Source organism: Ceratotherium simum, chromosome 10, assembly GCF_057802395.1.
Source record: "Ceratotherium simum simum isolate JZ-2026a chromosome 10, ASM5780239v1, whole genome shotgun sequence".
In the NCBI taxonomy this organism is placed as follows: domain Eukaryota; kingdom Metazoa; phylum Chordata; class Mammalia; order Perissodactyla; family Rhinocerotidae; genus Ceratotherium; species Ceratotherium simum.
Window position 1 is genome coordinate 65,378,735 of NC_141909.1, and position 26,589 is coordinate 65,405,323.

General features: G+C 42.7%; 1 pseudogene; it reads left to right on the top strand.

Annotated features, from left to right (window-relative positions):
• Nucleotides 1-928: 928 nt before the first annotated feature.
• Nucleotides 929-26,384, top strand: LOC147916149 (stomatin-like protein 3; annotated as a pseudogene).
• Nucleotides 26,385-26,589: the final 205 nt, after the last annotated feature.

Below are 26,589 nucleotides of genomic sequence, written 5' to 3' on the forward strand. Positions count from 1 at the left end.
GTGTTGAAATCACTCTTGCTTTCTAGGCTGAGCTATTTGGAACATTTTGCAGGAAGAAGAAAACCAGTTGACTAGTCATCTTCCAAGGGGATGTATTTGTTACAAATGCTCTGGAGGCTCTTTCCAGCTGCCACCGGGGAACAATTATTGTTACTGTTGTTTTGAACCTTGTGGCCCCAACTAGGTGCCTCCAGAAACTCAAAGGTGGGTTTGGAAGCAATTAACTGTTTTTGCAAGTTGTTTCTTTTCCTTTGTGTGTTAAGGAGATGTAACCACCAGCCATCCTGAAACTGACCAAGCCTCACCACAAGAGCTATGCCCATGACCTTTGCCTGATTTTCAATGCAAAGATCTCTCCAGGAGGAGCTTAGGCCTCATTATGTGGAAGCATGTTCTCAAGCTGAGCCTGTGCAAGCTAATACCTGCCTCTGCCTTTGAATATTCATTCCCCAACCAAAATAAAAGTTCCTGCTTCCCTTTGTTTGGGGACACCATGACTTTGGAAATGATTCCTCATGGTCTCCTATCTGCTGCAAACACACTGTACTTTGTGAGACAACTTCCACTGGTGTAGAGTCATTTAACTCACCAGGAGGCGAGCCCACTTGGTTCGGTAACACTTGCACCTCAGTGACTGGTGGTGCTCCCATAAGTGGTATTTGGCCAATATTAAGCGGAACTGTATTTAGAAATTAGCTAAACTAGTACTTCCAAAACACTTTGCTGCATGACTCTGGAGGGTCATCCAATTCAGAGGGAAGTGGGCTTCCTGTTCCAGGCAAAGATGGTCTATGGCCTAGTCGCAAGAAATGAGGGAAACAGGAAGTTTTCCTGTTGCTTTTTCCATGAGAGGTTAGTCCCAAAGTGATGATGACATGGGTCAAGTAGAGACCAGGAAGAAACAGAACGGAATCTATGGATTGACAGTATGGGACCAGGAACAGACCTCAAATCTTCAGATTTTAAACAAACTGGAGTAGCATTAGACAAAGGAGAGAAGAGAGGTAATGAATGTTTTCAATCAATCACTAATCAATCTTCCATTTGTTTGAAAGAAGGGGAAAAGGGAGATATTATGAAAATTAACACAACACTCTCATTTTAGAAAGAAGATAGTTGAGTCCTAAGAAACACAGCTCAGCTCTCCTTCATGGTAATAATAGTTACCATTTATTAATGCTAGTCATTACTTTGAGTATTTTCCATATAATATTTCATATAATTCTCACATAGCCAACTCTGGTGGAGATCATTATGATGCCCATTTTACAGATGAAAAAATGAAACATGAAGGTTAAGTAAGTTACCCAGTGTCACACAGCCAGTTCATGATAGAGCTAGGATTTCCTTATACCCAGGCAGAATGAGCCCAGAGCCTGCCTTCTTACCCACTATGCCTCTGGTGTCATTTCCACATCAAGCTGTTAACCCAGGACATATGACAACACTGCAGAGGCAAGGATTCTACAGCAGACAGTCACTTACTGTGTGTGTGTTTTAATCTGTATTTCTGGTCCCAGCCTCCTTTCCCAAAGTTCTAACAGTCTGCATTAATTCTTATCATTACCAACTGTGGATGACAGGCCTGGTTATTACTGTAATTCGAGTTTGTGGAGAAGGCAACCAAGATTATCAAGTAGTTGGCAAAAGTAACCCACAATCTGGGAGGTCTTGTAAGATGAAGTTGCTAAGAAGAAAATAACTGGCTGATTGGAGAAGAAAGACTAGAAAAGACAAGATGACCTGAGAAAGATCAGAGTTTGTTTTGTATTATTTTGTTTTCACAGGAAGGAAAACAAAATATTATTTGGAACATTGAAATGAGAAACATGAGCATCAGAAAATTAGAAAGTTAGTGCTTCAGTATTGGAATAAGTGCAAAATTGTCCTCGATTCCAAGTTGCATGATGAAAGGACTCCTGGGATGCAGCCTGGGGATCTGGATTTGAGAAAGAGCCTTGCCATTTGTGAGCTGTTGTCTTTGACAAATTACTTAGTTAACAAGTGACATTGTTACTTTTTAACAAGTATCTGTTAGGCGCCAGCTATGTGCCTGCGTTGTTCTAAATGCTGCAGGTGCCACAGGAAAATCACAGACCTAGTCACTCCCTCTTGGAAGTTACGACATAGGGCAGGGGTCAGCAAACGTTTCCGCAGAGGGATGCATAGTAAATATTTTAGGCTTTGCAGGCTACACAGTCTCTATAGCAACTACTCAAGTGTGCAAAAGTGCTGCAAAAGTGGCCATAAATAATATAGAATGTGAATGTGGCTGTGTTCCAATAACATTTTATTTACAGGGCCGGCCCCGCGGCTTAGCGGGTAAGTGCAAGACACTCCGATGCTGGTGGCCCCGGTTCGGATCCCGGGCGCGCACCGAGGCACCACTTCTCCGTCCATCCTGAGGCCAAGTCCCACATACAGCAACTAGAAGGATGTGCAGCTATGACATACAACTATCTACTGGGGCTTTGGGGGGAAGAAATAGATAAATAAAATCTTTAAAAAAAAAAAACAAACATTATATTTACAAAAGTAGGTGGTAGACTAAATTTGACTAGCAGGCTGTAGTTAGCCAACCCCTAGTCTAGAGAAAGAAACAAACATTAACCAAATAATTATGCATATGGTAACATGTGCAAAGGCCCTGTGGCATAAAGGACACACATAACTTTAGTGGGATTGATAGAAGGCCAATGGGGTTGTTGGTAAGTGAGTGAGGGGAGTGTCATGTGAGTGAGGCTGGAAAGGGAGGGAGGGACAGACTAGAAGAGTCTTAGGATTTTAGTCTTTTCCAAACTAACAATGGACAGTTTTTGGATTATTTTAAGCAGGATGGTGACATGATCAGATTCGAGTTTCAAAAGATCACTCACTTTTTGTTGTGTGTATTGTAGTGTGTAGTGTATTATGTAGAATGAATCAGATTAAATTTTCTCATCTGAAACATAAGGATGAATATGCTTACCTTGTGTATCAGACAGTTCAATGTGGTGAATAAATTGTACAAGTTGCATAGAAGTGTTTTATAAAATATAATTTATTTAGAAAATTACATAGTGATATTTTATGGGAAGCAACACCATCAGAAGATCATATTCTTCTGAACTTTCTATATGAACACAGGCAGTCTGAACTCATGAAAGACATCCTTTGTTTATGTTAACAGGCTTCCTTCACCAGGGTAACTACTCCTTTGGGTGCTCACGAAAGAAGAGGAAGTTCTCTCACTCTCTCAGTCTTTCTCCTCTTACCCTCTCCCAAGCACGTCTGGGTGCTGTCTGGAGCCCAGGCCTGGCTCCAAATCCATGAAAATTGGCCAAGTATAAAAGCTTCTTAAGAATGAGATGGATCCTGGGGCGTCCTCTCCTGAGAAGCAGGATAAAGAGAATTTAGTGGGTAAGTTCCTTTGTCCTGCTTTAACTTTGTTTTATGTATATGAAGCAAAGCGAGAGTCATGGCGTTATAAAGAGTTATAGAATGAGCATAGGGTGGATTAGTTCACACTGAGATTGGCTTCGATTTCACTTAGATCCCAGGATTTGGGATTCATTGTTTATTGTGGTTTTATTTGCTTCTTGAACAGCAGTGTATAACTTGCTCTTTTTCTTCAGTGTTAGATACAATTTGTATTTATCTTTGCATTCATTTTGTTTGCATTAGTTAGTAAAGGCGTTGAACAGGCTGAAATTTATCCATTTTCAAATATCATCTGATGATGCTGTGATTAAAAAGAAAAGTTGGTTTGAGCTGCACCATGTTTGGCACAGAGAGAAGTTGAGAAAAACAGAACTTAGCCATAAGTACCAACTACTACCTTGAATGCTAAGGGCTATTCTGTACTACAAAGCATTTTGCTTGCATTATATTTTTACATCCTGCGATAATTCTGAGGTAGATGCTCTTATAATCTTGTTTTATGAAGGAGAAAACTGAGTCTTGGAGAGTTAAAAAATTTGTTGGAGGTCCAGAAAGTGGTGAAGGTCATGATGATGATGATGGTGACGGTGATGGTGATGGTGATGGTGATGATGATGTACGTGTGTGTGTGTGTGTGTGTGTGTGTGTGTGTGTCCTAAGCCGTGCTCTGTACCTTATGTTGCCAAAGAAGTCATCGTGCAAGTTAGAAATAGAGAACACATTTAGCATTATCAGTTTGTAAATGAAAAAGTATACATTTACCTGAATTGGAGAAGAAACTTTTCTCTTGTGTCAGGTCTAGCAGCACTGATATGTCGGAGGCAGTAATATCGTTTGGAAGTGCAAGTGGGAGGTCTCTTCAAGCGGACCCTTCATTATCTTCTTAAATAAGAAGGTTCATGAGACGTTTTCGCTTCCATTTAACAGGTTAAGACATCAGCTGGGCAAGTGGCACGGTTGAAGCTGTATCACCAGTGAGATATTTAAAAGTGTTCATGGGATTACTTGGTTTTGATTTTTTAATATAATGAAAAACCTGCACTATCACAGAACAAACAGAAATGGGGCTCATATTTTACAACTTCTGATTTCATATGCTTTTGACAATTGATGAGAGCTGTAATACCAATCATTCTCTGAGATTTGTGGGTACGTTTGCCCTTGCTGTCCTCCATCTTGCATACGCTAACGAGACAACATTATTCAGTCTTTCAAGCTGTTCATTCAACCTTCGTGAGTCGAATGAATTAGACGAATAACTGAGAGTGATCACCTGCAGCAGGAGCCTTCTGCAGTACTGTGCCGCTGCCTTGTACCAGCTTTCGAAAGCCACTGGCACTGTGCATCTCTTCCTAACTCCAAGCTCACTGACGCCAGAGGGGTAGATCAGAAGCTGTAAAATGCTATGAATTAGGGCGTTTCCCCCCAGAGTCCTATTTCTTAAACATTTACTAGCAGACCACTAATCATTAGCCTTTGAGATTCTCTGTCACCTCTTTCTTTTTTTCTTTCTTTTTTCTTTAAGAGTTAAAGTGAAGTTAATTGGAATCTCCATCATCTAAATCTTAGAAGTTCTTCTCAATATTAATATGCAAAAGAATCTTCCTGGGGAGCTTTTGAAAACACAGATTCCTGATCCTCACCTCTAGAAGTTCTGTTACTCTAGATCTGGGATGGACTTGAGATTTTGCATCCAAATAAATTCCCAGGCTGGTGAGGATGCCAGACTGAGGCCACGCTTTGAATAGCACAGGATTTCTTTTTAGCAATTCCACGTTTTTCCTGAAAAATGTTCCTTGATGCAAGCTGTGTGCATATTTCAGAGAAAAAGGCAGAAGGGAAGATGACTTATAGGTGATGAAAGGTAGTGTTTATGCGTAGGGTTTCACTTTAGATTTTATGTTTAGTGCTTAAAATTCTTGATTCTCTAGGGAAAGAACCAGGAAGTTGCTGAGATTCCATTTTGCTGACTGTATCTCCACAGGATTGGAAGTGAACAGAAAGACGGGAGAGGGGCTGGCCCTGTGGTGTGGTGATTAAGTTTGGCCCACTCTGCTTCGGCGGCCCACGTTCAGATCCCGGGCACAGATCCTGGGTGCAGACCTACACCACTCGTCAGCAATGCTGTGGAGGCATCCCACATACGAAATAGAGGAAGATTGGCACAGATGTTAGCTCAGGGCTAATCTTCCTCAAGCAAAAAAAGAGGAAGATGGGCAATAGATGTTAGCTCTGGGAGAATCTTCCTCACCCAAAAAAAAAAAAAAAGATAAAACTTCCTTTAAAAAAGAAAGAAAGAGGAGAGAATTGTTAACACTACATTCCCAGGCCCAGGGAAGGTAGTTGTTCTCATTCCACACACCTTTTGTTTTTCTGCTGGGAAGCATCTTGTCTTTCTTGCTCTGGAAACACAAAGGAGTGTTTTTTTCACTTGACATGATTAATTTTTTATTTTAAAATTGCTTTTTAAAATCATAAAGGCATCAAAAATTAGGTAAACTCAGAAGAGTATAAACCAGTCATAGTTCCACCAGTCAGAATTAACCACTGTTAATATTTTAGTTAATCTTTTTCCAATATTTTTTCTATGCATATATTTTTACCAATTAGGATCATACTGTTCGTATAATTTTGCATCCTACTACTTTTTTCTTTTAACATTATACCATAATAATCTTTTCATGTTTTTGTAAATTTTAAAAAATATTCATAATATAATATTGTGTAGATATATCATGCTTTGCTTAACTATTCCTCCATTGTTGTACTTTCAGGGTGCTTTTGATTTATCACTGTTATAAATAATGCCATCAGGAGACTGGGCATAAATCTTAAGGACAAAGTATTTGCACTTGTTGCTATTGGTAGTGTCGTCATTTCTGACAGAAAAGGCAGGGTGGGGGAGAGAGAACGGTGCAAGGCAAACATTTTCTCTTTAGTTTTTTCTCACAATGGTGTGGCGGTAAGGGTACAGTAAGGTGGTACATATGAAGGAGAAAATGCGAGGCCATATGGGTCTCAGGTTAAGTGACTCTTGAAAGCAAACGGAATCTGCTCTGATGGATTGATATTTCCAGACAAGAAACTTCAAACACATCAATAAATCTATTACATTGCTGAGCATCATTCTTGACATTTCAAAGCATTTAGTGTGCCATTCACTTCATTCATTCAATGAATGAATTAGAATCTACTGTGTATCAGGAGATGGAGACAGAAAATAAAATGCCTGCTCTCAAAGCACTGGGAATCTACAGGGAAGACCCACAAGTTAACTAAAAATTACAATTACAGGGGAGGAAGACAATTCCTCTACTCTCTGGGTCCTCTAGCTGGTCTAAGAATTAAATTGATGTGAGAGAATAACAGGAGAAAATCAAAGTTTAATAACATGTATACATGAGAGAAACCCAGGAAAACTGAGTAACTCGCCAGAATGGCCCAACCCCCCACCTTAAATACCATCTTCAGCTAAAGACACAGGAAGATGTTGGGGTAAGGGGAAGTCAGTTATGGGAGATAAAAGCATTATTATTACATATTTTTGAACATTCTATTTTGAAATATATCTTAAATATTTCTCAGAAGGATCAAATGGCAAACAGGAACTCAGTATAAATGTGTCCTAAAGTTCATGTAGCTCCTAAGCACAGATCATCCTTCTGTAGTTGAGATATACATGTGACAGTTTAGAAAACTCTTAGGATTACGGGATTTTGTGGTCATAGGACCAGTGATGATGATAAGATCATCATCTAGCTCTGATTTAGTAGTTTTGCACCAAAGATCTGGTATCTCGCGCTCTCTTTTTTTAAGGTTCTAAAAGTTATCTGAGTAATCTACACAGAAATTGAAATATAATGATGTACACGCGAAATTTATATAATGTTATAAACCAATGTTACCACCATAAAAAATGAAATAAAAATTATCTGAAAGAACTTATAAAGTCAGTGGCCAGATTACTTTAGGAGATAGAAACCTTCAGGAGTTAGAGTTTTATTGTACGTTCTCCTTGAAAATGTAGTTCTTGCACATATAGTAGAGCCATCATCTGGACGGATCAGAACATCCACAGAGATATTTAGAATCCTACCTAGTAAAAGCAAAAAAAATTAAAAATAAAACAAAACACTATGTAAATTGTCAAAGCAAAAACTGCACCAGACAAAGTTAAACAGACAAGAAAGACTTTAGTTAAGAACTATTGCAGTAGAAGAGAGAGGCCGGGAGTCCATCTGAACCAATTCTGCTGAAACAAACGGGGGTAGGGTTTTTAAAGGCTGGAGTGAGCGAGTGGAAAAGTACTGGAGAACCTTAGGGGCTGGTCCTAGGCCATCTGTGTTTACTAATAAACTTCTTATATCTTTATGACTGGTAGTATTTTTACAACTTGGAGCAAGGTGCCCACTGAAGTTAGGCTCCTACCCTCCCACAGAGGCTGGGAGATGGGGGTGCTATCTTCTTCTTCTTTTTTTTTTGTGAGGAAGATCAGCCCTGAGCTAACATCCGTGCTAATCCTCCTCTTTTTGCTGAGGAAGACCAGCTCTGAGCTAACATCTATTGCCAATCCTCCTCCTTTTCCCCCCACCCAAAGCCCCAGTATATTGTTGTACGTCATAGTTGCACATCCTTCTAGTTGCTGTATGTGGGACGCGGCCTCAGCATGGCCGGAGAAGCGGTGCGGCGGTGTGCGCCAGGGATCCAAACCTAGGCCGCCAGCAGCAGAGTGCGCACACTTAACCGCTAAGCCACAGGCCGGCCATGCTATCTTCTTTGATGATTACATTTCAAAAGAATAGTTCCCAGGTCCTTGAGAAGATAGTCCTGGGTTATAAAACTGGCAAAAGGCTTTAAAAAAGATTTACATCTCAAAGGGGCAGAGAAAGAATTTACAATGATAAGTGTTCTAAAGAAAATGCTCTAGGGGCCTGCCAGGTGGCCCAGCGGTTAAGTGCGCATGCTCCACTTCCCAGGCCCGAGGCTTGCAGGTTCGGATCTCGGGAGGGCACCCACCCACTGCATGTCAAACCATGCTGTGGCAGCATCCAGTATAAAGTAGAGGAAGATGGGCACGGATGTTAGCCGAGGGCCAGTCTTCCTCAGCAAAAAGAGGAGCATTGCCATCAGATGTTAGCTCAGGGCTGATCTTCCTCACAAAAAAAAAAAAAAGAAAGAAAGAAAATGCTCTTTTTTTTTTTTTTGTGAGGAGGACCAGCCCTGAGCTAACATCCAATGCCAATCCTCCTCTGTTTTTGCTGAGGAGGACTGGCCCTGGGCTAACATCCATGCCCATCTTCCTCCACTTTATATGGGACGCCGCCACAGCATGGCTTAACAAGCGGTGCGTCGGTGCACACCCGGGATCCGAACCGGCGAACCCCGGGCCGCCACAGCGAACGTGTGCACTTAACCACTTGTGCCACCGGGCCGGCCCCAGAAAATGCTCTTTTTAAAGGGAAGGATCCGTTTAACATCTGATCAAGCTGAGGGAGGGGGCAGGCCCTGTGGTGTAGCAGTTAAGTGCGTGCCGGCCACTGCTGGCTACCCAGGTTCGATCCCGGCGCGGATGGCCTCACCACTTGTCAGGCCATGCTGTGGCGGCGTCCCACATAAAGTGGAGGAAGATCAGCAGGGATGTTAGCTCAGGGCCAGTCTTCCTCAGCAAAAATGATTGGCAGGGATGTTAGCTCAGGGCTGATCTTCCTCACGCACACAAAAAAAGCTGAGGAAAATGTTAGGCTGTCTTGACCAAAATACACCTCGAGGAAAATCCTAGGCAATGGCCTGGTTGACTAGAGGGCCTCCTGATACAGCTAATAATTCCTTTCCATGTGATTTACTTAATCCTCATAACTAGTTATTATTGTATTAACAGAGGAGGAAACTAAGACTTAAGCAGGCTAAGTGCCTTGTGAGATGTCATCTGGCTCTCAAATGGAGGTGTCTCCATTAGAACATGTGGCCGATTGACTAGGGGCCTGCACCTTCAGTCCCTGCTCGGCACTGTCTCCCGCCTGTCGTCAGGCTGCCTTTGCTGAAGGTTTTCCATTCTCTCTGTCCCCTGCTTTCTGAGAATGCAGAACAAGCAGTGAGTTTTCCATCCTTAGTACTAGCCTGAGCTTATATTCTCTGATCTTTATTTGAATTATTTATTGAGGTATGAGATATGCACAATAAAGAGCACAAGTCTGAAGTGGGTGGCTTGAGAGGTTAAAAATATAAACAGACAGTGGCTGGACTATATATAAAAATAGAACTTTGATCCACGACCTGCAGTAGCCTGCCCAGGAAACCAACGCTTTCTACAATAATCAGCCCAGGAAGCCAGGCTGCAATAAGTCAGACTTGCAGGAAGCACCAGCTTGTTATCTCTAGTAACAATCCAGCAAGTAAACAATCACTTCTGTGTCTACCAGCCCAAAATGGCCAGGACTTGATTATATACTGACAGCTTCCCTACTTTTTGTCCTTGCTTCCAACTTAGGACCAACCAGAGAAAGCCAAATGTGCACCCTAACCAATCACATAGGATGTCCCACGTCTAGTGGGGCCCACAGCCTCCAGTCGGGCCACACCTGATACCTGCCCTTTGGTTCACCCTAAAGCTTCCCCACTCCTCTGCCTGCCTTTGTGTCTCTGCCAAAACTCAACTGACAGTGGCTGACTCCTTGCTTCAGCAAATTCAGAATAAATAGCCTTTACTTTCTCATTTGGTTGGTCGTTGTGTATTTCCATAGGCTCTCTATGTGTAAGTCTATGTAAGCATCCAGATCAAGATACGGAGCATTTCCAGCACCCTAATATGCTCCCTCGTCCCTTCCCAGATAACACCCAACCACCGGCAACCCCACTACCTGGAGACAGCTACTACCCTGACTTCAAACATAATAGATTAGTTTTGCTTGTTCTTGAGTGAAGTGGTACAGTATAAGTGAGATATACAGTATATACTCTTATACATGGAATCAAAAATTACGGACTCTTGTGTCTGGCTTATTTTGCCCAATATTTTGTCTGTGAGATTCATCCATATTCTGCATATGGCAGTAGGCTCATCTTTTCTCTTTCTGAGTAATATTCCTTTGTATGAACACATCACAACTTTATTCATTGTACTGTTGATGGGTTTGGGTGGCCCTTCGTTTCCTGGAGAATAAAATTGCAATGAACATTCTTGAATATGTTTTTCGCTGTAATCAGCACTCATTTCTCTCAGGTATTACTTAGAAGTTGAACACTGAGTCATAAGGTAAGTATGCCCTGGCTTTAGTAGATACTTCCAAATAGTTTTTCAAGGTGATTGTATCAATTTGCATACATGAAAGCTCCAGTTGCTCCACAACTTTGCTAAAATGTCATATTGTCAGTCTTGAATGTTTGCTATTCTGGAAGCTGTGTATTATTATCTCATTGTGGTTTTAATGTTCATTTCCCTGATATGTAATGCACATCATTCTGTTTTGGTGCTTTTAAACAGCATCATAGCACCCAAATGGCTATTTCTGCTTAGAGAGGAAATGACTATTTACAGTAACACAGATCTGTCGGCAAGAATTACATGTAGTGTTGATCTAATATTTAAATACTGTTGACCAAGCCAAAGTTAGGAAATAAACAACCAAGTCACCTCACCTGTTTTATTTACTAAACTTCATTTCCACTTCCAATGCTATCTAAGTGGGGCTAGTGATTGGGAATATTCTCCCTCCTTTCTGGCCTCACACGAGTTACAAATCTTGCCTGGAGTGTTTACCCCTAATCCTAAAGGGTGTTCAAGTCTCCGCTGGTGCTCTGTGCTGTGTTTAAGCACCAGGAACAAAGCCCCAGAGGTGCACCTCTACAAGCAAAGCTTGGTTTTGCCTCACTGCCTAAGTCAATAAAGGTAGACATGAATTACTGGCAGTTTGTGGAATTTGTGGGTAGCACCTTACTTAAGGAGAGAGAAAATGATGATGGTGACAACACTAACCAGGAAGTTTTCTGTCTGCAAAATGAAGAATTGGCCTTCGTTATCTTTAAAGTCCTTCCGACTGAGGTCCCAGAGTCCTTCTCCCAGTGTCAGCAGCGCTGGGCCTCGGGTTCCGTGCCTGATGGCTCTACCTTTCTCTTTGCAGACTGAAGGAAAGATGTTGACGAAACATTCTCCTGTTCTTTGTCACAGCCACATACAGGAGGGAATCTCCACTTATATCACCAGCTCTACACATCCTAGAAGGAAGCACAGCAGAGCCCTGATTCTATTATTACGCCTGTCCCTATGGTCTAGACTTGAAGCGCTAGACTTGAACTAGACTTGAACTCTTGATGGGACTTTCCCCATCTTATTCTCCTTTGTATCCTCAGCTCCAGCACAGTGCCTGGTGTATAACTGGTAAAATATTTGTTAAATGGATGAATAATAAATCTTGGTCAATTTGTTGGAGGTGGCAAAATCCAGTTCTCTACCAGGAAGTAAGCACATGATGATGGCTTTATGGTATCATGACAGTTACCCACAGAAAATGCACATCCATGGATTTGGATAAAGCAGGAGATGATTAAATGTGCTCAGCGCTTAGTGGCTAACAGAGAGGTTGTGTGGCTCCTTTTCCTTCCATTATCCCCTTAGTCTCAGGGAAGGTTCTGGCAGGAGCCTTGTGTAGGTTGAAGGAAAGGTGGTATGGAAGATTTCTGAAGCTCCTTTGTAATGCAATCCCTGCATATCCTTTCAGTCAGAATTGTCATCCTCAAATCCGCTTCTCAGCACAGCATCCTGGTTTTGACTGTGGGAGGGGGTGGGATGGGGGGAAGGCTGGCTGAAAGATTTGCTCTGCTGGAAGCCGTAAAAGCAGGCCTTGTGCTCCCCCCGGAGCCCTGCAGGGAGGCTGACAACAGCGCCTTAGGCGGCGGCTAATGACATCCCACAGGCTCCACAAGTCTCCCAGCAGCAGAGGCCTGGGTAATTCTATGCTCAGGTGTAAATCTTGGAAGACTAATCGCGTCCTCATCTCTTGTCTCAGCACATTTAGTACCTAACAGACCCCACTCCCATTAAGGATGCAAGGGCTTGACGGGACTCCGGAGGAGCTCCTGTAGGTCAGGGCCATTTTCTCTGTGACAAACACTTGCTTATGCAGCTTGCTGTTAAGGCTGTAGCTACTCTGGAAATACCTAGGGCTGGCTCCGGGCCTAAAGCGTAGCTGGTGTCCTTGTTGGAGTCCCAGCTGCCTGTGTGTCCTGCATTGTTAAAGTCACAGCCTGGAGCACCCCAAGGTCCCCGAGTACCACACACTGCAGTGTCAGCAGGGAGGGAACACCAAAGGTGGCAGGAACTGTGCTGCCTTCTCAATGCTTTTGTCAAGATTCCAGGAAAGTGCAAGTTGTCCCAGAGAGGCGTGTAGAAGCACAGTATTGCAGCCTTGTTTGTAAAGGTAAAAATTGCAAGTAACCTTAATGTTGATCAATAGGAGAATGGCTAAGTAAATTGAGACACAGGTTTAGGATGGAATAGTAGGCAACAATTAAGAAGAATGAGGTAGATCTGTATGTAATGACATGGAAATATCTCCAAGATATATTCAGTTAAGGAAAAAAGTAGAAACAGATACAGTGTGATGTTGTTTCTCACAAAATCTACAAATCTAAACCAAGAGTTTTCTAATTGTACATACATGTAGATTTCATGTATGTAAATACGTAGGAATGGCTCTATAAGGAAATATAGATAACTATTGATATATATCGATAATATACATATTATCGATATATATTCATAATACATTGATAACTATGAGACCTTCTAGATAAAAGTGAATTGAGAGGAGAGTCAAGGGGACTTTAGTTTTATCTGCATTGCTTGGACAGATATTCTTTTCGCAATGAGAATGTATATATAGGTTGTATCATTAACAATAATAAAAAAGCACTAATGGGGGCCGGCCCTGTGGCTTAGCAGTTAAGTATGCACGCCCGCTACTTGGCGGCCCGGTTTGGATCTCAGGGCGCATACTAACCCACTGCTTGTCCGGCCATGCTGAGGCAAGGCCCCACATACAGCAACTGAAAGGATGTGCAACTATGGCATACAACTATCTACTGGGGCTTTGGGGAGAAAAGAGGGGAAAAAAGGAGGAGGATTGGCAATAGATGTTAGCTCAGGGCCGGTCTTCCTCAGCAAAAAGAGGAGGATTGGCATGGATGTTAGCTCAGGGCTGATCTTCCTCACACACACAAAAAAAGGCACTAATAAATAAAATACAACAAAGAGTCTATGAGAATGCACAAAACGTCTTCTTGCCCTGCAAAGTGATAGTTTGATCCACTTCAATGTGGCCCAAGGGTTTGGAAAGTGATATTTTAGGAATTTAAACTTTGGCACATGCAGGAGGCCAGCCTGGTGGTGCAGCAGTTAAGTGCGAACGCCGCTGCAGCAGCCCGGGTTCACAGGTTCGATCCTGGGCGCACCAATGCCCCGCTTGTCAAGCCATGTTGTGGCACCGTCCCATATAAAGCAGAGGAAGATGGGCACGGATGTTAGCCCAGGGCCAATCTTCCTCAGCAAAAAAAAAAAAAAAAAAAAAGGATTGGCATCGGATGTTAGCGCAGGGCTAGTCTTCCTCACAAAAATCTATCAATCAATCAATCAATCAATCAATAAACAAACTTTGGCATATGCAGACAAGCCCTTATTGTTGTTGAGTATATCTTGATGTGTATTTAGAGCCTATACAAGGACATTTGCACCCAAAAGTTTTTACTGCTAAATATGTATCTAAAACTTAGATACTTTTTATCTATCAGAATGTCACAATTGAGAAGACTGGAAATGTCTAGTGAGGACAGGGCATGTGGCAATAGGCACAGTGTCATGGTGTGCTGTTGATGAGAGGGCAGGTTGGTACAAACTCTTTGAAGGGCATTTACCATCTATCAAAATTGTAAATACTAATCCCTTTGACCTGACACTTCCACTGCTAAGAATTTATCCTATACAAGTGCACAAAAACACACATTAAAAAGCATTCACCACAGCATTTTTTGTAAGAGCAAGGTCCTAGAATCTTCCTAAATATTCAAAAATATATGGCTTGGGCACCAACCAGTCAGTATCAGTAAAATGGGTAAGTGAGGATGGATTTGAGGTGGTATCCGTCAGACTTGGTGACTTCTGGGGTTGGATGGGGGGAAGCAGTGATGACCCCATGCCTCTAACCTGGACGACAGCGTGACAGTTAAGGCATTAACTGAGACAGAGATAGCACAAGGTGTTTGTGGGATATTCTGGGTGGAGATGTCTAGTAAATATAATTAGTTCTAGTGCATGTGTGGAGAATGTGAATCAATTGGAGGAAGTCTAGGGGGGAGGATGGGGTGGTTGTCAAGGAGAGGAGAACAAAAAGGAACGAGGATTAAAAAGAAGATGAAATAGTGAATATAAAGAATTCTAAAGTAAAAGGGTCAGCCAGACCTGTATGTTTCACAAACAGGAATTCTAAGACATGAGACTTGATTTGAACTTGGTCCCATCTTATTGCAAGGCAATATTCATTAGGCCAACATGTCCCTGTAACCATGATATGTGATTAGAGAAAGACATCTAAGGTAATGAGCCAATGTAACAAAATTCCATCAAAAGTCAGAAACGTAAAATATCGACGCCTGACAAGTCTCTGTAATATCCATCAATCTGTGAAATGGAATTACAGTAGTATACATTTACTAATATAGATATTAATGTACGGGCCAGGAGCCAAAACAAAATAATCTCATTTAATTGTCATCGGACACTTCAAGGTAGGTAATTTCTACTCCCCTCCTACAGATGAAGAAATGGAGGCTCAGAAGCATTGAGTGGCTTACCTAAGGCCACAGCATTGGTAAGTCAGAGAGCTCTCATAGAAACTCATAACTAAAGACGCTCAAAATGTTTTTCCTTGTGCCACATTGTCTCCTCTGGGGATAATAGTACTTACCTATCTACCTCAGAGCTTGCTCTTGAATTTCACCTGGAGAATTCTCCAGGCCCAGGATCTGCCTTTAAAATGGCACCTTCATGATTCTGATGTGAGTAGTCAACGGATCACACTGTGAGTAACCTTGTTTTATGTGTTTTAAGAATAATAAATCATGCCATGTAATGGTAATTATTATTGTCGATTGCTATGAGACTTTTCTTGGAAGGGACAAGTCGATTTTAATCTAAAACCCCGAATGAATGTTGTTTGTGTGTGTGTGTGCTTTCCTGCATTCATGGGTGTGCGAAGATTTAGGTTGCTTCCTCAGTCCCCTCAGGCTTGGCCAGCCCTCTGGGTAGTTTCCTCACCCACACAACTGGATGCCTGTTGTAAGAGCCACATCAGTGACAGGCTGCTTCCTCTCACTTCCTAGGCATCAACAGTAAACGTCTTGGCGTGTGTGGCTGGATCCTCTATTCCCTTTCTTTGCTGTTGATGATCATTACCTTCCCTGTCTCCATATGGATGTGCTTGAAGGTAATACCCTGGGAAATAAATTGGCCTCTCTATAGGAGCTGATGAGCCATTAAGACTAAATGCTCTCCCTTCATCTCTTAGATCATTAAGGAGTATGAACGTGCTGTTGTATTCCGACTGGGACGCATCCAAGCTGACAAAGCCAAAGGGCCAGGAAGGACTCCCTGACAAGGATCATGGGCACCTATTACCACCACTCCTGCCACCAATATTTTCCCTGGCAGTGCCTATTGAGAGGCAGTGAAAACTCACAGAGAGCTGGAGCCCTAGCCTTTCTGTAATTGAATGATGTTGTCCTCTTATGCAAGTTAATGGGAGTGACCACCAGACCACTATTGGAGGCTTAGGAAATCTGGACCTGCTTCCTAACACTCCCTCTGAGAGTTTCAGTGAACATGAGCAAAGAGTGGCTCTGGTTACACTGGCTGGACGTCACTTATTACCTGGGCCACTCAGAGAACGACGGAAGAATGAGAGGCGGGAGGAAATGGCAGAGGGAGATGATTACATTACTCAGGGAGAGTATTCCAGGAGCTGGTTGTTCATTCTCACTCTTTGAAAAGACGTACTGGAAAAGTAAAAGGTAATTTCCTCTCCTGGCAAGTAGATTAATAGAAACAGACCTGGAAGCCATTGTACAACTCCTTTTGTCAAATGTAGTGTTTATTTCTGTTCTTTCTCCACAAACTTAGAATAAAAATGTCCCAAACTGTTCATGTTATAAAAGGATGAGATTTTGGGGGGTGGAGGGGGAGTATCAGGCACTAAAACTCCCTAGAACTAAGGTACTGATTTAATACTCATAACTTGAGGGTATATATTTAGCTAAACTATGTGAAATTCCTAATATTTGTTTTGTTTTGTTTTTAATTAATTAATTTTGTGTGTGTGAGGAAGATCAGCCCTGAGCTAACATCCATGCCAATCCTCCTCTTTTTGCTGAGGAAGACTGGCCCTGGGCTAACATCTGTGCCCATCTTCCTCCACTTTATGTGGTACGCCGCCACAGCATGGCGGGACAAGCGGTGCGTCGGTGCACGCCAGGGATCTGAACCACCGGCCGCCAGCAGCGGAGCGCGCGCACTTAAGGGCTACGCCAGGGGCTGGCCCCTACTCTTTGTTTTTGACTGACAAAAATGGCAATTTCACATGATAAATTCTGATATTCTTGAAAAGAGAGGCTATCAAAAACAGCATCTTAGAAGATACATGGAAAACAATAATTATTAGCTATGCTTCTCTGATAACATTTGTTTTCTGCCCCTTAGTGTGAAGTATTTGAGTAAAATCATTCTCCCGCCCACGGGACGGTAAGATCTCCAGGAGCAGGAACTCTTACTCACTGTGACTGTGTGTGTGCTGTCCTTGGCCATGCACTGGGGCAGGCACTCAGATACCTGTTACATTAAAAAAACTAGTGAGAGGGCCGCCCGTGGCTTAGCGGTCAAGTGCGCACGCTCTGCTACTGGAGGCCCAGGTTCGGATCCCGGGGCGCACCGCCCCACCGCTTCTCCGGCCATGCTGAGGCCGAGTCCCACGTACAGCAACTAGAAGGATGTGCAGCTATGACATACAACTATCTACGGGAGCTTTGGGTGGGGGGCAAGGAGGAGGATTGGCAATAGATGTTAGCTCAGGGCTGATCTTCCTCACACACACACACAAAAATAAGTGAGAAACTTCAAAGGAGAAGCTTGTGAAGGAGGCTTGGCCATTTCAAGTATTATAATCCTACTTGTCTAATTTCATAAAGAATCTAAGAGAAAGAAGGCAGAAGGGACTTATTATGGATGCTCTTACGAGTTTGTCAAAACAGAAGTATAAGAATCATCCAACTGAGGTATAACAGAACAAGGTTAACCCCTTCCTAGTCATGTTGCATATGGTGCGGCTAAGACTGTAAATGAGAATAAAATTGGATTTGAGAGAGGTAGAAGAGCTATAACTTGGAGGACTCTAGAGAAAAATGTATCTCTTTTAAATGAATTTTCCCAGAAGATTTCACCACTAAATGTCCCAGGATAACTGCTCTCGTCATCCATGTCTCTGGGGCTAATGAGTTACCTCAGAATGTCATAAGAGCCGGAGGGAAACAAGCCAAATTGCTAATGGAAAACCTCTCCACTTTTGTAAATTGTAAATTATCCCTTAATAATAAAAGTATTAATAATAAGAGCTGGCACTTCTTGAGCACTTAATACATACCTGGCATGGTGTTAAGTGCTTTATTTCTTTATCATGTTGAATCATGCTTAATCTTCACCACCATCTTACATATATATTAGGCAACTGAAGCTCAGAAAAGTTAGGTGAATGTTCCCAGGTCACAAGCTAGTAATTGGTAGGGCTAGGATTTAACTCTCTCTAGTTCTAAGGGCCATGATCTTAACCAGTGACCTGGCACCAAAAAAGGAAGTAAAATTAGGCAGTAATTCTTTTTTTTTTTTTTTAATTTTATTTATTTTTCCCCAAAGCCCCAGTAGATAGTTGTATGCCATAGCTGCACATCCTTCTAGTTGCTGTATGTGGGACGCGGCCTCAGCATGGCTGGAGAAGTGGCGCGTCACTGTGCACCCGGGATCCGAACTCGGGCCGCCAGCAGCGGAGCGCGCGCACTTAACCACTAAGCCACCGGGCCGCCCTAGGCAGTAATTCTCACCACAAGTCTCAGAAAGGTTTAGAGACCAAAAGAAAGAAAGTACCTGAGCAGCATTTTCTGTTGATGCTACCAGCCTTTTGCATGGTACTCAACCTAAAAACTTGTTTCTTCTTTGAAAATACAAACAATAGCACAAAAACTTTCTGGTAAATGGAAATGGATTGGTGTCCTCATCTTGCTGACATCCCTTGGGGTTCTAATCTTTGTAATTCTTGCTAGAGAGAGCATTCACCAGGGGAATGCTAAGGAGTCATAGGATCCTCAGATGACTTTTCTTCTTCCCCATCCTTCCCCCCCCCAGCCCAATCTAAATACTTCTCAACACAGAGGGAAGTAAAAGTGCTTACAATTGTGGAATGCCATTGACTTGAACTAGAACACAGCTATGGAGAAACTGTAAATTCTGCAATACATTGGTTTTAGGGACTCTGAAATCCTGGGAAGATTTTAATTCTAACATTCCTTCAGTACTATTGAAGATGAATGAGAACGTTGACAGCCACTGATATTCAAGGTCAAAAATCTATTATTTAATCTTTTATACAGACAGCTTTAATATAGGGAAACCAATTTTCAAAATATCCTTTTAAATTGTTAAATTCAACACTTGGACAGAAGTAGATTGAGTATTTTAAAAATAAAATCTAAAAATTAAATGTCCAGGATCTTTAGCTTTTACCAAAAGATTTAAATTCCTAGGGAACCACTTTTCTTTAGTCATTAACTGATGGGAGGAAATAATTTTCCCCAAAGTTATAGGTGTACATATTGAAGATCATCTGAGAAACATCTATAGTCCCATGAGAATGATGTACCATATAGCTAGGAGACAATTTGTTGTAGTTATTTTCAATAGGGTGAAATTTTAATCCACATTTTCTTTTGCATAGGTTTGATCCTGGTCCTGCCCTGCATAGATGTGTTTGTCAAAGTTGATCTCCGAACTGTTACTTGCAACATTCCTCCACAAGAGGTAACACTGGTTAAAGATATGTTACTAGAAATAAAACCGATATCTTTCCCATTACTTGGACAACTGAAATTTAACAGTATGTTTTTAAACTCTAAAGGGGAAGATGAACTGAATCCCCATAGAGACCTGTGTGAGGAGGCCTAGGTGGCTTCTCAAACTACTGGGCTTTGTTTTGCCAAATGAGAATGAAGCCGGGGCAAGGGCCGACTGGCTAGAAGATGTGGAATGACTGGGTAGGAGAAAGCCCAAGAGAGGAGAGACAAGGGATTCAGTTGGCAGAGAAGCTGGGATGGAGGAGGACAGAGCAGATGCTCAGAAGAGACAAATAAATCATTATATGAAAGAGCTGAATTTAATTTGGCAGAGGGCAGTGGTTGGTGACAGTACTGTCCTCTCCATCCCTTCTCAGATTTTTTAGTTATATCGGTATCACTCACCTTGGCTTAAATTTTTTTTGTGTTTGGATGCAAGAAAGTGGGGTAGTATTGGAGAAACAGCAGATGCTGTACAGGGCCTACCCACATTTGGATTTTAAATAATTCTTTTCAATTCTTAAAGTATTGCAAATAAATGAACAAAAACAGTAACTGGGCAATAGGAGAGAGAAACAGAGTTACTAATAATCATGTCACTCTCTGATAACCAAATGATGCAGCAAGAGGGAAGAAAATGTGAGTAGGACCTATGATGTGGGAGGGCAAAGGAGATGAGAAGAGAGAAAATCAACATTTGTCAGTAAATGTTAATTTTCTTCTTTCTGGTCCAGGAAATTCAATCAAGACTCAACAATGATGTCTGCATGCCGCTGGTGGGAACAGCAGTCCTTACTTTAGGATTCACCCCAGCCATGAGAGAGCTCGGGATGCTCAGTGACCTATCGTGGGCCTTTTCTGGCTCCATGGTAGACAGTTCTAGGCAGGAGAAGGGAGTTCTAGGTTCTGCTCCCACAGTACAACCGGAAATCTCATTTGCTCCAAAGGACCTTGCTGCATTATTTAGAATGATTAATGCAGAGCCTCTATGTAAAGCTAAATTGATTTTTCTTTACATGAATACAGTACACGATCTCTGGTGCCATCTATGTTTTCTAAGAAGCACTGCTGTTCAACAAGTCTGATAAAAACTGAAAACCAAGTGAAGGGAGACATGTGTATGGTGATCGACAAACAAAAATGTACAACCAAAATTTCACAATGTTATAAACTATTAAGACATCAATAAAAATACATATATATATAACGGGGCCGGCCCCGTGGCGTAGTGGTTAAGTGCCGGTGCTCCGCTGCTGGCGGCCCGGGTTTGGATTCCAGGCGCGCACCAATGCACCGCTTGTCAGGCTGTGCTGTGGGGGCATCCCGTATAAAGTGGAGGAAGATGGGCACGGATGTTAGCCCAGGGCCAGTCTTCCTCAGCAAAAAAAAAAAAGAGGAGAATTGGCACGGATGTTAGCTCAGGGCTGATCTTCCTCACACACACACACAAAAATATATATATATATTAAAAAAACTGAAAACCAAAAATATTTCTAGTATCAGGGAAACAGGGGTTCTATCTCTGTTTAGAAGGGAGAATTCCAGCAGGTTCTACCATGACCTTTTAAAACTAAAGTGCCTGTTCTCACCATGGCTAATCAAGGGCCTCTGCCTATGGGATATAAGACTTCCCTGACATGAAGTTACGGGGAGAGGTACAGACCACACATGTGTAGGAATTTTGTTACCAACTAGGACGATGTTGTATTCAAGCCAGGACGGATTTTTGGTGACTGAGTTGTCATTAATGCCCTCCTCCTGTGGAGAGGCTCCTGAGCTGGCTGACACTTTGTCTATGGTTGTGAAAGTCATAAACATGTGATTTTCTCTGTACTTGCTCTCCAGATTCTCACCAGAGACTCTGTGACTACTCAAGTGGATGGAGTTGTCTATTACAGAATCTATAGCGCTGTCTCGGCCGTGGCTAATGTCAACGATGTCCACCAAGCTACGTTTCTGCTGGCTCAGACCACTCTAAGAAATGTCTTGGGGACACAGACCTTGTCCCAAATCTTAGCTGGCAGAGAAGAGATCGCCCATAACATCCAGGTAAAGACACCGGGAACTGACAGCCTGCATCTTTAATTCATTCATTTTAGTCCTCAGTGATTATCAAATCTCAGCAGTTCAAAGCATCTCCGTGTGCACACATGTGCACGTGCATGTGCGTGCGTACACACACACACACACACACACAGCCTGCTCTAAACAGATGGGCTTCAGTTTGTGGTTTTGTTTCTTTATAATCACGAGGTTAAATTTAAATATCTGGGTAGGAGGAAGGAGCTCTTGGAATTATGTGCTTTATCCATTTTCTTTGGAATTCAAAATTATGAATTAGCATTGTACACTTTAGCCTTTTCTGAGGAGGTCGGAGACCAGATTTATTTTTAGCTAGGATTACTCCAGAAGAAGCGCAGCCGTGTATTCCTGCATTTCAGTGGAGTGTGGCAGTTAGAAGAGGATGCGGTTGAGTCAGCACAGGCCTGCCATCCCTGGAAAATCTGACGTCATACCAGCGATATCAACCACAATATTAATATCATCATAATTAAAATGTTGATGAGATTGTAGCAGGGATCCAGCTCACCTCTTGCACACCCTAGTTTATGGACAATTACATTTCTGTATTTTCTTAAATCAATTAAATTTTGATTCTGAGTCTCCCTTCTGTTAGTTAGGAAGGAAATTCACCTTTGGTCCTTCTTGGCATCTCCTCCAGTCCCTAATGTAGCACAAAGGCTGTAAGGGTTTGTGAGATAATATCAGTTCTGCACCATCACTCTCCGTGTCATTTGTAAGAGCCCTGTGAGTTTGACAACTCAGATGTTTCCCCGGCTGCAGTCGTGTCACTGGTTTCCTGTGAGGTCTCACCGTCTCCTGGGCTTCTGCAGGGAACACAGAAAGGCAAGGGATCACTTGTCATTTGGTAACATCTCTGCCCCCTCCCCTTCGAGGGAACTGCCCACGTGATCTCACTATTTTGCAAGGCATTCTTTCTCATCCCTCCCTCTCCAGGATAACAAGCAAGAGATCCTCAATGGTTTTAAGCTTTTACAAAGGACAAGAATATCTTTGATTTAGGCTGCTTCTGCTCTAAAAAACGTATCTTGCTACCTTGTTTAAAACTGGCCACAGGGCAGAGGTTAAACGGAGCAAGAAAAATAATATCTCAAAATAATATTTATTGAGTCCTTGCTAGGCACTGATAGATATCTTACATGTGTTACCGCCAAACCTCATGACAGGCCTGAAAGGAAACCTTTAATATTTTTTTACTTTTTTTAAATTTATTTTTTCCCCCAAAGCCCCAGTGGATAGTTGTATGTCATAGTTGCACATCCTTCTAGTTGCTGTATGTGGGACGCGGCCTCAGCATGGCCGGAGAAGTGGTGCGTCGGTGTGCGCCCGGGATCCAAACCTGGGCCGCCAGCAGCAGAGCACACGCACTTAACCGCTAAGCCACGGGGCCAGCCTGAAAGGAAACCTTTAATAGGTGAGAAAACTGAGAATCAGGGAGGTTGAGTAACTAGCCCAATAATTCACAGCTGCAAATGGCAGAGCCAAGACAAAATCCAGCTGTCTGAGAAACACATGCATTGCTGCCTGCTTGATGTCAGCAACAGGAAAACTTGGGGTATTTGCTCAAATCTAGATGGACAGCATATATTTCATTAGGGCTGGTTTTGGAGTGAATCCTGCTGGGAGACCATCCTCTAAAAGATCTATCAAGTTTTGTTACTGAATCCTTCCTGGGATTCACTTCAATTTCAGGAAGTGAGCAATAAGAACTGCTGTTCCTTTTCTCAGACTGTCTCACTGCAAATGCTGTAAACACAAAAGAAGAAGGGGAAGAGGCATTTATCCTGCAATATAAAACATATCAGAGACGTACATCACGTCACCTGTCTTCTGATCAATGTCCTTTCCTTTGACTCGGAAACAGACGATACTTGATGATGCCACCGAGCTGTGGGGGATCCGAGTGGCCCGAGTGGAAATCAAAGATGTCCGGATTCCTGTGCAGTTGCAGAGGTCCATGGCAGCTGAGGCCGAGGCCACCCGGGAAGCAAGGGCCAGGGTAAGGGCTACTCCGTCTCACACTGGAGGGCAAGCTGGCTCGCCTTGGAGCAGACGAGGATAGAGCTTGAATGGAAAATCAGGCTCCCTTAATTATTTTGATAAGGAAAGTGTTTCTGTTTTACAGTTTTGACTGAGAATTGCCCCTGATTTAAAAGGTAATGGGCAGCCTAACGCATTTCGAGGAAGCTTGGTAACAGGTCTTGGGTCAAGGGGCACTCGGCAACTTGCTCAGTGACTTAGCAAGGTGAGTCCCAACTCTGGCTGCACATGAGTTTCCTAGAGAGAATTGAACTCAGCAAACACCAGTTCCCAGGCCTCACCTCAGACTCGGTGAGCAGAGTCCCAGTGGGCCCAGGAACCTGCATTTTTATAAAGCTGGTGATTCTGATGTAGCCAACTTTGTGCTCGTCTTTTGAGCATCTTTGTTCTAATGTGTTAAGTGTACTGGATGAAAAGAGGGATGATTAAGTACAATCCAGGTTAGAATTACAAAATGTAAGCACACCCTGGCCTCGAGTGTTCCTGCATCTGTGGGATCTATAGCCTTCATGTCTATGTGGATGGGTTTCCTGAAGAATCGGAAACCAATTAAGATTAGAAGCCCTTCCTGTACGCTCTTCAGAATCTTACTTGTAAGCCAATGAAGGTTTTCCTCTGCCCTCATTCCTTACACATCCCTGCTTCATCTGCTAAGCTCCAGTAGCTTCCAAGCAGTGGGCTTGCCCATGATGGATGGGAGGGTGCTTTGCACACAGGCAGTGAGTTCCCATGGATGGGGCAGCTGAGTTCCAAATTCTTCTTGGGCATTCTGAGAACTAGAAGAGGAGCCCAGTACTTAAGAGATTTCCAACAAGCAAGTGTTATCAGGGTGGCACTTGCTGCTACTTGAAATCAAGAGCAGAGAGAACTTGAAACAATGCTTACATTGTAAGAATGAGACTAAGCTGGCAACAGAATAAAATTCAAAACTCTCCTATGATAAGTAAAAATGACAGGAAAAAAGGCAATTAGAGGCCTTGAATTTCAGACTTCTCTGAAAACTAACGCAGCGATGGTGAGGCTCCAAAATGATGAAGAGCATCACTGGGGGGAGGGCCCTGTATTTGACTGGGTTAAAGACAGTGCTTTCATTTTGTGCAAAAATGAAGTCTAGGGACTCATAATTCGTAAAATATCTTCCCGCTTCCTGCAACCCCCTCAAAATTCTGTAGTCACATTAGGATGTGAAACTCTTATCCTTGCCAAAGAAGGAAGGAGATGAAACACGTATGGCAAAGTGGGGCTGGGAGTGAGGTCTCAGTACAGACTCAGAAAAAGAAAGCACTATCACAGTTGTAAACTTTTATTTCTGAACTCTTTCATTTCTGTCGTTTTAGGTCCTTGCAGCAGCAGGAGAAATGAATGCTTCTAAATCTCTGAAGTCAGCCTCCATGGTGCTGGCCGAGTCCCCCATAGCCCTCCAACTGCGTTACCTACAAACCTTAACCACCGTGGCCACAGAGAAGAATTCCACGATTGTGTTTCCTCTGCCCATGAATATACTAGAGGGCATTGGTGGTGTCAGCTATGATAACCACAAGAAGCCTCCCCACAGAGCCTGAGGCCCTCCTGATGCAGCCAGCCTTGGCTTAGGGAGTCTTTCCTGTGAAGAAGCCAGCAGTTAGAAGTGCTGGGAATTTCAGCACTATTCAAGCAGAGTAATCCACAGCTAGAATAGCATCAGCAGGGAAATGCTATAGAGGCTACCAAAAAAAAAAAAAAAAAAATGAGGGCTGTGTACTACTTTTATTTTTAAGAACATAAACAACTTTGCATTATTCTTGTAATACTCAGTAACCGTCCCTCACTTACAGCAGGAACTTGCTTGCAGCAGGGGGAGGAAATCTTTGGGTGACTGTGACCAAGATCTCAGAATTACTTTTTTAATGGTTTTAAGAAGCTCTCTAGGTAATCTGTGAAGTAACGTAGGTCTCATATTTATGCTAGATATTTGCTTTAGAATTCCAAAGTAATTATTTGCTAAATCTCCAATAATTACAAGAAAATCCCACAATGCTTAAAATCATGATTGATTTTGATGTTGAAGGCTAAAGAGGCGCTGAGGCTTCCAGCTGCAAATTTCTCACCAACCTGCAGGGCAGATTGCACTCAGCGCTCTTGCTGAGCTGCTCCTGCTGGGAGTGGGGGCCAGTTCTCAGCCTCCAGCCACCTAGTTAGAGGGTGGGGCAGGCACCGTCAGGGGAAAGCTCCAGCCAGCTTATCTGCTTACAAGTGAGAATGCTTGTCAAAGGTTGAAGTCAGTGGGGAATACCCTTCTGTGGATTTCTTGTTTCACTCTATTTTTAGTCCCAAGAGCCATAAGTAATCAAGAATTGTTTGTAAATGCTGGTCTCCCACTCCAAAAAAAAAAACCTGTTAAAAATAAAGAAGCTGTAGAATGTGGATGTGATGTATTTAAAAATTGCTTTGTTAGAGATTAGTTTGTTGCCATGGTGCAATTTTCTTTTGGGATCCATTTTGAGCAACGGGCTAGAATTTTTTTAAGTTATCATTTATTGAATATCTGCTGTGTCACACTGTGCTCAGCCCTTTATGGATCCTAAGAAATATCCTCATTTTACAGATGAGAAAGTGACGTCAAGAGGTTAAATAACTTGTCCAAGATCCCTCAGCTAGGGAGGGTTGGGTTAGGATTTAAAACCAGGTCTGACTCCAAATCCTTGCTCTTAAACATCAAGTTTTACTCTGGGGAGGCTCAGAGTGGGAGGGGATGGAGCCCTTCCATTCCCTTTTTGCCTTCAATACCTACCTATCTTTTAGGTTCTGGAAGTCTGGGCACCCACTATAGTTTCCACTGCGTCCAGGACTGTGAGAGCATGCACACACGTGCGTACACACTCCCCACACACCTCACGCTCCTTTCCACACTCCACACATACTCTCCATGTA